The following is a 16,805-nucleotide window of genomic DNA, read 5'->3' as shown; positions in this document are numbered from 1 at the left end:
TAGAGCGCTAGCCTTGAGCACAAAAGCTCAGGGTCAGCACCCAGATCCTGAGTTCAAGCACTAGTACTGGTATCAAAAACAGAAACAGATAGAGAGTTCTGAAGAAAAAGAACATTCAGTAAATTCTGTTACAAAAGTCGGGGGAGGTGAAAGGATAGGGAGAGAGCCTGGTATGTTAGGAAAACATCAGAAGGAATTGCCACAATAAAAGAGGAAAAAGTAGGAAGCAATAAAAATTGAGTGAGGTGAGGTTAAGCAAAGATCAAACCAAGAAGAAGAAGAGGTGGTGGAAGATTATTTGATCTGTAATCCCGAAGGCACCATAAGGTTGGCTGCCAGGGACGGAAGTGACCAGATATGCTGGAAACACAGCAGAGTCTCTCTTTCTCTTCAGAACAACAAGTCCATAAATAGGACTGGCCTGGAATAACAGCCAACTCCGGTGTACAGATGAGCGTGTTAATGATGGGTCATTTCTCCTTCTAAAATCTTGCCTCTACCTGGTCACTGTGTGAGATATTCAAACACGTCTCTCCTCAGGAGATCAAAGCAGCTGCCATCTTCTCATTAACCTTCCCTCACCATCCCTGAAGAAGACAGAAAGGTAAATTAGCTTAGGGGACATTTAAAACACTTAACATTTGAAAGACTTGTCCAAAACTCAGCGTGATAATATGGGGAGACACCAAGTTCTGCAAGTGCTTTTGGTTTTTTTGTTGTTGGTGTTTGTTTGTTTGTTTTATATCCCTGTCTAGTCTGAGGCTTCAATTCATCTCTAAGATGACATTGTCAAGAGGTCAGCTTAGAATATGTCTGCAGAGATGGCAGCTTGCAGATTCAAGCTAACCTGTCCTTAGAAGAAAAAAAGTCAGAGGAGAATGGAATTACTTTTTTTGCTCAGAGAAACTCTTCAGTTTGTGTTTCAGGGTAATTGTTAATGCATAAAACTTACCTGTGAGAACAAACCAAAGAAAGGTTGGACTAATGGGATTGCATGAAGTTGCAGAGCTTCTGCATGGCAAACGACATAGCTAGCAAGATCAATAGAAAGCCCACGGATTGGGAGAAGATCTTCACTAGCCATACAACGGACAAGGGTCTCATATCTAAAATATACTTGGAACTCAAAAACTTAAATCCCCCAACAACAAATCCTCAAAGAAACAACTGCCCAATAAATAAGTGGGCGAAAGACTTAAAGAGAAACTTCTCTGAAGAAGAAAGAAGGATGGCCAACCTCCCTAGCCATAAAAGAAGTGCAAATCAAAACAACATTGAGATACCACCTCACTCCAGTTAGAATGGCAAAAATCAAGAACTCTAATAACAACAGATGCTGGAGGGGATGTGGACAGAAGGGAACCTTACTTCATTGTTGGTGGGAGTGTAAACTTGTTCAACCACTTTGGAAAGTAGTATGGAGGTTCCTCAAAAGACTCCACATAGAGCTCCCCTATGACCCAGCAGTCCCACTTTTGGGCATTTACCCAAATGGTTACAAACAAGATCACACTAAAGCTACCAGCACAACTATGTTTATCGCAGCATTATTTACCATAGCTAAGATATGGAACCAACCCAGATGCCCCTCAGTAGATGAATGGATCAAGAAAATGTGGTATATATACACAATGGAATTCTATGCCTCCATCAGAAAGAATGACATTGCCCCATTTGTTAGGAAATGGAAAGACTTGGAAAAAATTATATTAAGTGAAGTAAGCCAAGGCCAAAGAAACATAGGTCCCATGGTTTCCCTTATTTGCAATATCTAGTATATGTATGAGTCAAGCAGAAAAGGTCAGATAAGGTGATGTTAGGAAAATGAACCCTAAGATATGTATTCAAATGTTTTTTTTCTTTCATGCTTGTGTTTCTAACTCATTTATAAGATTATTTCTTTGTTGCTTTGTATGTCCCTCCCCCACAGTATAACCCCTGCTTTCACAGTATTTGATGTCAGTATAATTTGTGGAGGGGAAGGGGAAAACGAAAAACAAGTCGTTTAAATAAGGATACAGGTGGACCGGTTGCAGCAATGAGAAGTACAAGTTGTCATGTTGAAAACGAACTTTACAACTTTGGTGGGGGGAGGGGGGATTGAGTGGGGGGGGGGTGCGGGGGAGGCTGGGAAGGGATGTGAGGAGTAAAGAAAGGAGGAGTCTACAATGCTTGATAGGAAATGTACTCATTATCTTGCCCATGTAGTTGTAACCTCTCTGTACAGTATATTCACAATAAAAAAAAGAAATGTATTCATATACTAGATATTGCAAATAAGGGAAACCAAGCAGAAAAGGTCAGATAAGGTGATGTTAAGGAAATGAACCCTAAGATATGTATTCAAATGTTTTTTTTCTTTCATGCAATTGTTTTTAACACATTTATAAGATTATTTCTTTGTTGCTTTGTATGGCCCTCCCCCACAGTATAACCCCTGCTTTCACTGTATTTGATCTCAGTTTAATTTGTGGAGGGGAAGGGGAAAAACAAACCGTTTAAATAGGGATACAGGTGGACCCATTGCAACAATGAGATGTACAAGTCGTTACGTCAAAAACGAACTTTACAACTTTCGTGGGGAGGGGGGGTAGGAGGAGGATGGGAAAGGATAGGAAGGGGAAACAAAGGAGAAGGCTACAATGCTTGATAAGAAATGTACTCATTATCTTGCCCATGTAATTGTAACTCCTCTGTACAGTATTTTCACAATAAAAAAATTAAAAAATTAAAAAAAAACTTATCTGTGAGAGAAATGCTTGGCTCCTGGGTAGAAGGGGTAAGGATGGGGAAGGAACTGGGCCAACTCTTCTACTACTAACAAAAATCACCCTAGACTGTTTTTACCTTTGCCCTCAATGGGTGAGTTGCTTATCTAAAGCTAAAACACTGGTGACTTTGATCTGACCTGATGAATTGTTGCTAACTCAGCAGCCACATTGGCTGTATTCAGTTTTGGTCAGTCAACTGTCTTCCATAAGCAAGAGCCAAATTCTTCTAGAACTGATTTTTCTCCCATCTTTGCCCCAAAAGTACTTCTCACCTGATCACTGGAAAAACAAGTGTGAGGGCTGGGCTCAGTGGATCATACTTATAATCTCAGCTACTTGGGAGATAAGAGATGTAGGATCCAAGTTTAAGGTTGGTACAGGCATGAAAATAGTTAATGAGACACTGTCTCATAAAACCAAGCCAGTGCATCTCTATAATCCCTGCTACAAGGGAAGCAGAACTAGGAAGAAAGAAAGCTGAGTACCAGAGTTATCATGGATTCTAAGTGCAGTGCTTGACTTGATTAGAGGGTGACATAAGTTAACAAGCATATCTATCACTCCTGCTCAATCTTTTTCCTGACCTCAGGCCCTTCTCACCCTGCATGCCCTGCTCTGTGGAGTTGGAGCAATGACAGCTCCTCCCAGGGCCACTGTGGGCCTTCCCTGGAATGTCACTATGTCCTCTCTGTCATTGGAAACCTGCGCTGCCCTCCTGCCCCATCCATGCCCCGCCATCTAAAGAGCATTTTCCCTGGGAGTGAACAGTCCAAGCTGAAGATGGATTCTAGCTTTATGTCTTCATGGTTTTCCACATGTTATGTGTGCACTCCTTTTTTGTCAACTCTTGCCCAACAAATGCTGCCAGTGTCCCCCAAGGTCTAGCAGCCTAAAGGACCGATATTGGAGATACTAGGGTTATTGTCATATTTTAGAGTTGCTCTTTTTCAATCAGGGGTCTGAACAGAGAAAAGTGAAGCTTCTAGGTAGGTCATCATTTTCCCTCCATTCTGCCTCTGATTGGTGTGTGTGTGTTGGGGGGGGGCGGTGCTGACTAAGAGCGAGGTGTCAGGAGTCACACCCTGGGAGGGGCAGACTGAGGTCTGGACAGGGGCTCTCTCTTCCTTCAGCCCTAGAATTCAAATAGCCCCAAGGCAAGAATCCAGAGCAAAATTACCAACACACATTTTGCTTCCCATCAAGTGAGGTTCAATTTAGACCAGGATGATGTTTCTGAAATTCCATTTAATATAAATTTTGTTTTGTATGAGCTAACAGATGGGGTCTAAAGGCTGCAGAGCTAAATGGGCTTCGCTTTATATCAGAAGTAGCATGGGAAGATGACAGGTTTCCAGGATCCTGGGAGGAAGAGAATAAAGTCTATACTTAGGTGTTTTTAAGGTAAAAGAAACATAATTTTGAAGTCTAGGGGCTGCTGATCTGAGCTTGTTTGTTTTGTCCCGGTCCTAGGACTTGATCTCAGAGCCTGGCCCCTGTCCCTGAGCTTTATTTGCTCAAGACTAGCACTTTATCACTTGAGCTACAGCTCCACTTCTGGCTTTTTTAAAAAAAAATTTCATGGTAGTAATTGGAGATAAGTGTCTCACATATTTTCCTGCCTGGGCTGGACTCAAACTAGATCCTCAGCTCTTAACCTCCTAACTAGCTAGGATTACAGGTATGAGCCACCAGTGCCTGCCCCCTCCCATACCTTCTTTGATAGCCTCTAGGAGGCTGTCCATTAGTTCCACCTTGACCTTGTCCTACAGAGTCTAACTCAATTACCAGCTTAACCAATAATCATCAGTCTGAATTCTCATGGCCATGTTGGAGAACATACTGCCAAGCTGGACATCATCTCTTGTATTACACAAATGACAAGCATATGCACAAACACAGCCAAAATGCTGCCAATCTCTGGCAGCTAAGGAATAAAACAAGAGGAGCCTAAGAGCAGACAAGTTCCCTGTAATAGTGTCCGATGAGAAACCATTCCTCTTCCATTTGCAATCAATAATTAACAAAAGAGCCATTCCTGAAATTTTATCATGATGGCCTCAGAATTTAGCCTGCCAGAATAAGTCATAGTAAGAATAAGTGGTCCACATCATTAACTTGCTTCGATGTCATTACCTCTGGCCTGTATGTGTGTTGTTTTTTTTAATGATATATCAATGGTGCATACCAAGGAAATCTGAATTTTGCTGAGTGACAAGCATTCTGCCTCCCCAGAAACCTGAGCATTCCTCTGCCACTTCTGATTTCATTCCATGGCCACTGACATGCAGATGAGCTTGTTACAAAAAATGGAACAAGCAGCCGGGCGCTGGTGGCTCACGCCTATAATCCTAGCTACTCAGGAGGCTGAGATCTGAGGATCGCGGTTCAAAGCCAGCCCGGGCAGGAGAGACCATGAGACTCCTATCCCCAATAAACCACCAGAAAACCAGAAGTGGCGCTGTAGTTCAAGTGGTAGAGCACTCGCCTTGAGCTGAAGAGCTGAGGGACAGCGCCCAGGCCCAGAGTTCAAGCCCCACGACCAACAAAAAAAAAAAAAAAAAATGGAACAAGATTGCAGCCACTATCACCAGAGGACTGTCAACAGATAAGACCTGAGATGTCATCAAGTCAGCTGGTTCAAACCTCTTATTAAATGATGAGAAATGGGAGGAGAATGAACTATATTAAGAGGAGCATTGTCACCAGATGCTGGTGGTTCATGCCTGTGATCCCAGCTACTTAAAAGGCTGAGATCTAAGGAGAGTGGTTCAAAGCCAGACTGGGCAAGAAAGTTCAAGAGACTCTTATCTCCAATTAACCACCAGAGAACCAGAAGTGGTACTGTGGCTCAGAATGGTAGAATGCTAATCTTGAGCAAAAGACCTCAGGGACAGTGGCCAGATCCTGAGTTTAAGCTCCACAATTGAGAAAAAAAAAACAAAAACAAAAAAGGGAGTGTGAAGCCCAAACAAAATATAGCCATTTTAGGTTAGATTCTATCCTGTTAAGGCACTATAACTGAAACTCCAGGAACTGTATCAGCAACTCCCTTTGAGCCCAAATTCCAGGAACCTTTACAGTACCCTTTACGGTACCCTTTACAGTAAATTCCACAAAGCAGAGCTAAGTTCCAAATGTTCCTGCAAGATAAAGACCACTTGGTTGCAGCTCAGATCATTTCAAAGAGCATCAGCCCCATGAACCAGCCAACCCCCAGTCCCTGGTCGGTTCCTGCACGAGTTAAACTAATCATCTTTTAGAATTATTTTATGAATTTCCCATGGTGTGATATGATTTGCTAAGTGATACTATGGTGTATAGAATGCCCCTGAAACCCTGTAAAAACCCTGCTGAAGGAAGGGTCATGGCTCTCAACGCTGACCTGCTGGCGTCGGTGATGGTTGTCAATCCAGGCTGGAGCTTGTAATAAACAACTCTTATGTGCTTGCTTCATTATTGCCTATCAATTGCTTTGCTGAACTCTCTTGTGTTTTGTAGAGAGAATCATTAGAGACATTTGCTTCAGAAAATAAAATGGCCAGAAATCACAGCATCCTAACCAACAGTTTTTATCTCTCAAACTACTATCCTGCATACATACAAAATATACATCACCCTGAGTAATCGCCTTGCATTGTGAATAATTAGATATGTGACTCCATAATTGTCCAGGTCAGACAGTCCATACCAGCTGATCCCCCCCCCCCCAGCTGAAGGAAGGGTTCTCTGCCAGTGTTCTCTGGCCAAATGCAGGAAAAAGCCTTTTATTTCTGTCCCTGCTAGCTCCAACAATTGCACACTGAAAGCCCCAACCTGCTCTATGTTGGAATGCTGGCTCTCTGCAGAGGTTTAAACCCTAGGACCTCTCCCTGGCCTTCTTTCAGCCCTCAGCCCCAACCACTCATTTGTGCACCTGACTCCTGCTTCAACCCACCTGTACCCCCACCCCAACATCTCTGCTTAGCCTTGTCCTGCAGCAGCTGTTCAGCTCACTGCTGGCTCACAGCTGAAGTACAGGTGAAGAACTTTGGCTCTCACCTCCCAAGACAAATGCCAGCCCTCTGACCATTCCCAATAGTTTATTTCTGCTTGGTGACAAGCTGGAGGCAGATGCTGGGAATTGTGACTGAAATGGTTCTAAATGGTGCCAGAAATGTGCTGTGTCTCAGTGGTAGAGTACTAGCCTTGAATAAAAGAAGCTCAAGGCCAGTGCCCAGGCCCTGATTTCAAGCCCCAGGACTGGCAAAGAAAAACAAAGCAAACAAACAAAAAAACTGAAAATTAACTCAATTACCAGCTTAACCAATAATCATCAGTCTGAATTCTCATGGCCATGTTGGAGAACATACTGCCAAGCTGGACATCATCCCTTGTATTACACAAATGACAAGCATATGCACAAACACAGCCAAAATGCTGCCAATCTCTGGCAGTTGAGGAATAAAACAAGAAGAGCCTAAGAGCAGACAAGTTCCCTGTAATAGTGTCCGATGAGAAACCATTCCTCTTCCATTTGCAATCAATAATAAACAAAAGAGCCATTCCTCAAATTTTATCATGATGGCCTCAGAATTTTAGCCTGCCAGAATAAGTCATAGTAAGAATAAGTCGTCCACATCATTAACTTGCTTTGATGTCATTACCTCTGCCCTGTATGTGTTTTTTTTAATGATATATCAATGGTGCATACCAAGGAAATCTGAATTTCGCTGAGTGACAAGCATTCTGCCACCCAGAAACCTGAGCATTCCTCTGCAACTTCTGATTTCATTCCATGGCCACTGACATGCAGATGAGCTTGTTGCAAAAAATGGAACAAGCTTGCAGCCACTATCACCAGAGGACTGTCAACAGACAAGACCTGAGATATCATCAAGTCAGCTGGTTCAAACCTCTTATTATATGTTGAGAAATGGGAGGAGAATGAACTATATTAAGAGGAGCATTGTCACCAGATGCTGGTGGTTCATGCCTGTGATCCCAGCTACTTAAAAGGCTGAGATCTAAGGAGAGTGGTTCAAAGCCAGACTGGGCAAGAAAGTTCATGAGACTCTTATCTCCAATTAACCACCAGAGAACCAGAAGTGGTACCGTGGCTCAGAATGGTAGAATGCTAACCTTGAGCAAAAGACCTCAGGGACAGTGGCCAGACCCTGAGTTTAAGCCCCACAATTGAGAGAGAAAAAAAAAAAAGGGAGTGTGAAGCCCGAACAAAATATAGCATTTTAGCTTAGATTCCATCCTGTTAAGTCACTATAACTGAAACTCCAGGAACTGTATCAGCAACCCCCTTTGAGCCCAAATTCCAGGAACCTTTACAGTACCCTTTATGGTACCCTTTACAGTAAATTCCACAAAGTAGAGCTAAGTTCCAAATGTTCCTGCAAGATAAAGACCACTTGGTTGCAGCTCAGATCATTTCAAAGAGCATCAGCCCCATGAACCAGCCAACCCCCAGTCCCTGGTCGGTTCCTGCACGAGTTAAACTAATCATCTTTTAGAATTATTTTATGAATTTCCCATGGTGTGATATGATTTGCTAAGTGATACTATGGTGTATAGAATGCCCCTGAAACCCTGTAAAAACCCTGCTGAAGGAAGGGTCATGGCTCTCAACGCTGACCTGCTGGCGTTGGTGATGGTTGTCAATCCAGGCTGGAGCTTGTAATAAACAACTCTTATGTGCTTGCTTCATTATTGCCTATCAATTGCTTTGCTGAACTCTCTTGTGTTTTGTAGAGAGAATCATTAGAGACATTTGCTTCAGAAAATAAAATGGCCAGAAATCACAGCATCCTAACCAACAGTTTTTATCTCTCAAACTACTATCCTGCATACATACAAAATATACATCACCCTGAGTAATCGCCTTGCATTGTGAATAATTAGATATGTGACTCCATGATTGTCCAGGTCAGACAGTCCATACCAGCTGATCCTCCCCCCCCAACTGAGGGAAGGGTTCTCTGCCAGTGTTCTCTGGCCAAATGCAGGGAAAAGCCTTTTATTTCTGTCCCTGCCAGCTCCAATAATTGCACACTGAAAGCCCCAACCTGCTCTATGTTGGAATGCTGGCTCTCTGCAGAGGTTTAAACCCTAGGACCTCTCCCTGGCCTTCTTTCAGCCCTCAGCCCCAACCACTCATCTGTGCACCTGACTCCTACTTCAACCCACCTGTACCCCCACCCCAACATCTCTGCTTAGCCTTGTCCTGCAGCAGCTGTTCAGCTCACTGCTGGCTCACAGCTGAAGTACAGGTGAAGAACTTTGGCTCTCACCTCCCAAGACAAATGCCAGCCCTTTGACCGTTCCCAATAGTTTATTTCTGCTTGGTGACAAGCTGGAGGCAGATGCTGGGAATTGTGCCTGAAATGGTTCTGAATGGTGCCAGAAATGTGCTGTGTCTCAGTGGTAGAGTACTAGCCTTGAATAAAAGAAGCTCAGGGCCAGTGCCCAGGCCCTGAGTTCAAGCCCCAGGACTGGCAAAGAAAAACAAAACAAACAAACAGAAAAACTGAAAATTTATGCAATACAGTAATCTTTTTTGCTGAAGGAAAACAATAGCTGCTTACAGAGCAGAAGAGCCTTTCTCTCAGAATAGTGTCTCCATGAACGTGTAGGGTATATATCTCCTTTAGGATTCTGTTTTTCTATTTTTAGTATTTTTCTCTAAAATGCTCCTTAAGGGCTCACTTGAGTTTACTGCCTGGCCAATCTGGGTGATTTTGGGGCTTAAGTGATGACATTTTATGTCGTGTCCATTCATAAGTGACTGCCTTTCAGATAGGATTGTCAGCACATGCAGAAGCATGGTTTAATGATAAGGTCTGGCATAAAAGTGCTTTAAATGTTTAAGTGGCAATGAATATTGAAAGAGCCCAAGAGTGACCAAAATCCTGCAAGATTTGGGGTTCTTGTAAACACAAGGGGAAGCCACAGCCTCTAACCATGAAAGCTGGCACTTCAATCACTGCCTGGGGTAGTCTGCAAATGGGGGTGCAAGTGCATGTACCCTTTGTTTTGAAATTGTATTCCATGTTTCTTAATATTGTGTTTGCGTGGAAGATTTATTTTTTTCAAATTTTAATAGCCAATTATGAGTTTGTTAATATTTAAGTCAAATTAGCATACTTCCAACTTGCATACAGAGCCACACAGTGTCTTCATCAGGAAGAATGAAAGGAAAACAATCTGAGACGGATATATTTGTCTGTGGGTGTGTGTGATTGTGTATGTGTATTTACAAAAGCTAGCCATATTTGTATATGTGTATTTGTGTGCACACATATGTGTATTTATGTTAATATTATGTCTATATAATATATACATATGGTGTATATGTGTGTTTATATGTATTGATTGAGACATTTCTCTATTCCTTGGTCTTTATATTATTCATCTCCTGCTGCTCTTTGCCTAAGTCTGCAGACTAATGGCAAAAGAAATATGAAATTTTTTTTTTTGGTTGGTCGTGGGACTTGAACTCTAGGCCTGGGTGGTGTCCATGAGCTCTTCAGCTCAAGGCTAGGGCTCTACCATTGGAGCCACAGTGCCTCTTCCGGCCATTTCTGTTTATGTGGTGCTGAGGAATCGAACCCAGGGCCTCATGCATGTGAGGCAAGCACTCTACCACTGAGCCACATTCCAGCCCCAAAATATGAATTTCTGTTGTAGGTTTATTTGGCCTCTTCTGCCCCCAGCTGCTAAAATAAATCTGTCAATACTGTTCATGGTCTCAGCTCCTAAAACAAAATGACCTAAAAATAACACAGGGCAGAAAATTCTCAGCAGTGTGAGGCTGTGGGCAACCAGGTACAGGAAAATTCAGACACTTGGCTGTGACTCCTAGCACTGCCATCCAGACGTTAATTTGCTTGTTCCGGGACACCCAGAATTTCTCTAGGCTGCTCTATTTCCCTGTAGTGAATAATATTGTACATTTGTTGTTAGTTGGTGAGATGACTAATCTTTTTTTTCTTTTCATGTTTGTGGTGAAAGTACTGGGTTTGTGTTCAGAGTTTGGGCCTTGCTAGGCAGGCATTCTATACCTTGACCTACACCAATAGCACTTCATGCTTGCCGAGCATCTCAACTATTTGCCTGGACTGAGCTCCCCCTACTTTTGCCTCCTATGTAGCTGGGATGACAGATGTGTGCCTAGATGATTGGTTCAGATGGGGGAGGGGATCTCACTAACTTGTTTTTTTGCCTGGGCTGGCCTAATATCTTGATCCTCCCACATTTTTACCATCTGAGTAGCTGGGATTACAGAAGGGAGCCACCACACCCATCCATGACTACATTAATAGAAAGAAGCTGATGGAAGGCTGATAAACTCAAGTCATCTACCCACAGGACAGTCTGGGTTGCTGGGCCAGATTCACCTATGCCTAGCTTCAGTCTGCAGCATCAGAGCAGCTCCAAAAATGAAGCCACAGCTATGTTTATTAATGCTGTGTGCGTCTTGACCTTGACTGCACCCTTGGATGAAACAGCCCTCAGTGGATTCAACATCCACACTTTCTGAACCAAAATACATCACTTGATTCAAAGAGATTTGTGAATTTTGGGATATTGGGGAAAAAATGAGTGCTGATATTTGTGAAATCTCTTTAAAAAATGCCTTCCTTGTAATACTTCCAAAATTAATATACAAATTCAATGTAATTCCTATTAAAATCCCATTGACATACATCACTGAAATACAGAAAACAGTCCAAAAATTCATATGGAACAACAAAAGACCTAGAATAGCCAAAACAATTCTAGGGAATAAAGACAACATGGGAGGGCTATCCATGCCGTACTACAGAGCTATAATAACAAAGACAGCATGGTTCTGGCACAAAAACAGACCGGAAGACCAATGGAACAGAATAGAAGATCCAGAAATAAATCCACAGGCCTACAGCCAGCTGATATTCGACAAAGGAGCCAAAGATATACAATGGAAGAAACACAGCCTCTTCAACCACTGGTGCTGGGAAAACTGGGCAGCCACATACAGAAAACTAAAAGTGGACCCCAGCCTATCACCATGCACCAACATCAACTCAAAATGGATTAAAGACCTTAACATTAAACCTGAATCTCTGAAACTACTGCAGGACAGAGTAGGAGAGACACTTGAACTAATAGGCACAGGAAGGAACTTCCTGAACAGAGTCACAACAAATTGGAGAGAGACTCAGCAAATGGGACTACCTTAAAATAAAAAGCTTCTGCACAGCTAAATCTATCACAACCAAGCTAGAAAAAATATTTACCAGCAATATATCAGACAAGGGGTTAACATCCTGTATATACAGGGAACTCAAGAAACTAATCCCTCCCAAACCTAACGAACCAATTACTAAATGGGCAAGGGAACTAAAGAGGGACTTCTCAGATGAAGAAATAAAAATGGCAAAGTAGGAGTTCCGGGAAGATGGCGGAGGAGAAGCTGGAATCTGAACAAGCTCTTGCATAGAAAACAGTTTCAGAGTTCCAGTGAACAGTCCCAAGCCAGAGAATCACACCAAGTGTGCCATCACAGGACAGAGAGTTAGTCAAGAGAGGGGAAGCCAAGCAGACACATCTGAGCGCCTGCCAGCAGCTGCCGCTGCGGCGGCAGGGTCGCGGCGGCGACCACCACCACGGGGGCATACCTGAGACACAGTCCGGGACGAAGGAGCCAGACGCAGCGGGCGAGCGGATTCTACTCAACACCAGCAAGAACCGACAAGGAGCGGACAACTTCATCCTGCACTTTGCAGACCAGAGACGACCCAGGATCAGACTCGGCGTGAGTAGAAGCCCGACTTCCTCACTCCTTCTCAGGGAGCAGAGGAGGGAAGGCCACCCCTCCCCCCCCCAGCACCGGTGATCTCCATCTTGGATACCGACAAAGCTCAGAGGAGCGGCTAGCTCCAGCTCAGGCCTTGGAATAAAACGAGTCATTTAGCAGGTCACAAGAACTTAACGGCGAAGTGACCTCACAGACTCAGTTCCATCCAGGGAAAAGTCACCCAGCTCAGGTGCCAGCCATTGGAATGGCTCTCCTCACCGGGTAACCAGAGCCAGAGGCTGCCCCTCCCTCGAGCAGCCTCCACAATCAATTGAAAAACAGAAACCCTGAGAATGGCTCCAGGCTGGGTGCTGTGAGTTTTTTTCACAAAATAGCCCCAGGGAAAAGCTACTGTTTGTTGAAAGGCCTCAACTCTACCCAGAACCTAGCCTCATCACTGCATCCCCCTCTTTTGTGATTCTCAAAGCAGATCACCCTCCCAGTAAACTAACCTGGGAGGGGGATCTCAAAATCTTGGGTGAAGCAGAGCATTTTTCTGCCTGTTCCAACAAACTGACTTAAGAAACCAATCAAGCCACAGGACCTCAAGCTGACCAGAGACTCCAACCAGACTCTGGTTACAGACAAAAGGGACTCTTCCCACCCCTCCCCCCCCCCTAAAAAAAATCAAAGAACTTTTTTTTTCTTCTTCTTCTTTTCTTTTTTTTTGTTTTGTTTTTTTTTTCGTTTTTTGTTACCTTATATATATAAAAAAATTTTTTCCCTTTCTAAAACTTTTATTAATCTTTAATTTTTGCCTCTTCTGAAAAAATAATTGTTTTCCAGTAACTTTTTTTTCTCCTCTTATAATTTTTATTTTAGGAATACATGAATGTGTGTTTTCCTTTCTTTTCTTGTCTTCTTTCTCTTTTTCTTTCATTCTTAATTATCTTTTTGTTTTTTGTCTAGCTCTACTGAACTTCTGATCTTTTCTTCTCACTTTCCTATCCTTTCCACATTTTCCTCTTTTGTTCTTCTTTATGTGACTTAACTCTTGTCCTGCACATCCTCAGATAAACCCGTAGTTAACTAGTAGACCCTATCCCCCATTGTGTACACACTTAATCCACAAACTTATTACTTAATTCAAAACCTCTGAGACTTAAATTCTTTAATAGCAGTACTACCTCTTTCTACCTATATAATATTTTAAGCATTTTTTTAAAGTTTTTCACATCTCCTCTATGTCCCTCCCTTTCTCTCAACATATTCACATTCCTCTCTAAATAGATGGTCTTTTAATCTCTATAATAACATTAATTTTTACGTTTCTATTTTTTTTCTGGTCTCTTTTCATTCCCCTTTCCCTTTCTTCTTTTTCTCTCTCTCTCTACTTGCATCCTACCCAAACTATTTCCTGCATTGTGATTAGGACATAGTTAACTCTCCCTGTGCCTCCCTACACCAATCTATTCCTATTTTTTACCCACATCTCTCCCTAACCCTAATAATTTCTGGTTTTCCAAATTCTTCTCTGCAGTTCCAAGTCCTTTAACATATAGTTGTTTGATGTCGAATAGATGTATCTGTTGAACTAGATTGTATCTGTAGACTATTGACTGTACAAATGCAAACTTTGGTTGATGGTTGCCTTAAGATAGTGTTCTAGCACAAAACTGGTGCTATCTTCATCTCAAATGGGCAGAGTAAGCCAGAAAAACACAAGAAAAATGGCAAATTCGGGTATCTCAATTCCCAATCTTGATAATCAGGGGTTAGAACAGATAATGAATAATCCAGAGGAGAGTTCCCAAATAGCTCTACAAACACTGCTGGCAAACATGATAAATGAGAAGTTTGACAACGTACAAAGGACTCTGTATGAGCGTGATAGGGAGTGAGAGGAGGCAGCCCAGAAGTTTATACAGGAATATCATAAGCGTGAGGAAGCTACTCAAAAACTGATACAGGATTTGTGTGAACAACTTGAGAATACTCAAAGAGAAAGGGAGGAATGGCGTGAGCAGGCTGAGAACACTCAAAGAGATCTGCAGGAATCCCACGAACGGGAGGAAGCTAATCAAAGAGAAATACAGGAATTGAGAGACCAGGTAGAGAACACACAAAGATCACTAAAGGCATTCATGGAATCCATTAACAAAGATCTGAAGGAAGTCAGGGAGACCACAAAGGGAATGCTGAATGGAACCCAACAGAAGGAATGGGAGCCCACAGAAACCATAACCAATCAACTAAGTGATTTGAGGACAAACACTGAACACCAAATTAAGGAAGTAAAGAAATTCATACAAGACCTAAAACAGAGCTTCAACAAAGAACTAGAAGCCATCAAAGCTGACCAACTAGAAGGAAAAGAGATAAAAAACAAAGTAGAGAGTCTTGACAGCAGGTTAGACAATGCAGAAGATCGAATCTCAGGGATTGAAGACAGCCTAGATATTATAGAGAAAGAACCATACAAGCATCCAAGACAAGTCCAAGAAATATGATAGATCTATCCAACACCTGGAAGACACCATCAGAAGCCCTAATCTAAGGATAATGGGTGTAGAGGAGCACCTAGAAACACAAGTTAATGGTCTAGGAAATTTGTTTAACAAGATCCTAGCAGAGAACTTCCCAAACATGCAAAAAGATAGGCCTGTCCAGATACAAGAAGCCTTTAGAACCCCAAATAGACCAGACCAGAATAGGACATCCCACCGCCACATTATAATCCACACAGGATCAACTCAGAACAAGGAAAAGATCCTTAAAGCTGTCAAGGAGAAAAGGGTAATCACCTATAAAGGGAAACCAATTAGAATCACCTCAGATTTCTCAGCAGAGACAATCAAAGCAAGAAGAGCCTGGAATGATGTATGCCATGCCCTAAAAACAAGCAACTATCAACCAAGAATACTGTACGCAGCTAAACTCTCCTTCATAACTGAAGGCCAAATAAAAACCTTCCATAGCAAAGAAAAATTGAAACAATACATCTCCACCAAACCAGCCCTACAAAAGATTCTTAAAGACGTCCTACACATAGAAAACCAACAAGACCGCAATAAAGGCCAAGAAACTGCACCCAAACTGAGAATCCAAGAACCATAGGAAGAACCCAGTTTTCGCAGCCACCAAGAAGGTAGATAACATGGCAGGAACTCCCAAATACCTCTCAGTCCTATCTCTTAATGTTAACGGACTGAACTCTCCAATTAAGCGACATAGACTGTCTAGTTGGATTAAAAAACAAGACCCTTCTATCTGCTGCCTGCAGGAGTCACATCTTGCCCGTAAAAACAAACACATTTTCAATGTTAAAGGCTGGAACAAAATCTACCAAGCAAACGGACCCCATAAACAGGCGGGAGTTGCAATCCTAATATCAGATAAAATAGACTTCAAATTAAAATTCATGAGAAGAGATAAAGAAGGTCGCTACATACTAATTAAAGGATCTCTCCTTCAGGAGGATATTACAATTCTAAATATCTATTCGCCAAACAATGGAGCACCCAAATTTATCAAAGAAACACTACTTTCCCTCAAATCCCATATAGATCCAAAGCCATTAATTGTTGGGGATTTTAACACACCACTCTCCCCACTAGATAGATCAACTCGGCAAAAACTCAACAGAGAAACCGCAGATCTAAACAGCTGCATAGATCAACTAGACTTAACAGACATCTACCGAACATTTCACCCAGCAGCATCAGAATACACGTTTTTCTCAGCAGCACATGGAACGTTTTCTAAAATAGACCACATTTTAGGCCACAAAGCAAACTTGTCTAAATTCAGAAACATTGAAGTTATACCTTGCATTCTCTCTGACCACAAGGGAATAAAATTAGAACTCAACACCAAAAGCCACCAAAGAAAGTCCAGTATCACATGGAGGCTGAACAACACACTGCTGAATCATGAGTGGGTCATGGAAGAGATTAGAAAGGAAATTCAAATGTTCATGCTATTCAACAAAAATGAACACACAAAATACCAGCTCCTCTGGGACACAGCAAAGGCAGTACTCAGAGGCAAGTTTATAGCTCTGAGCTCCTACATCAACAAATTGGAGAGATCTGAAACTAACAATTTAATGACGCATCTAAACCTCCTTGAAAAAGAGCAGCAAGATAAACCCCAATCCAGTAGACGGAAAGAAATAATCAAAATTAAATCAGAATTAAATGAATTAGAATCCAAAAAAACTATAGAAAGAATCAACAAAACAAAGAGTTGGTTCTTCGAAAAACTTA

The sequence above is a fragment of the Dipodomys spectabilis genome, unplaced genomic scaffold (genome assembly GCF_019054845.1).
Source record: "Dipodomys spectabilis isolate Male_0828 unplaced genomic scaffold, ASM1905484v1 ptg001075l, whole genome shotgun sequence".
Taxonomy (NCBI): domain Eukaryota; kingdom Metazoa; phylum Chordata; class Mammalia; order Rodentia; family Heteromyidae; genus Dipodomys; species Dipodomys spectabilis.
Note: the sequence above shows the minus strand (reverse complement) of the source record.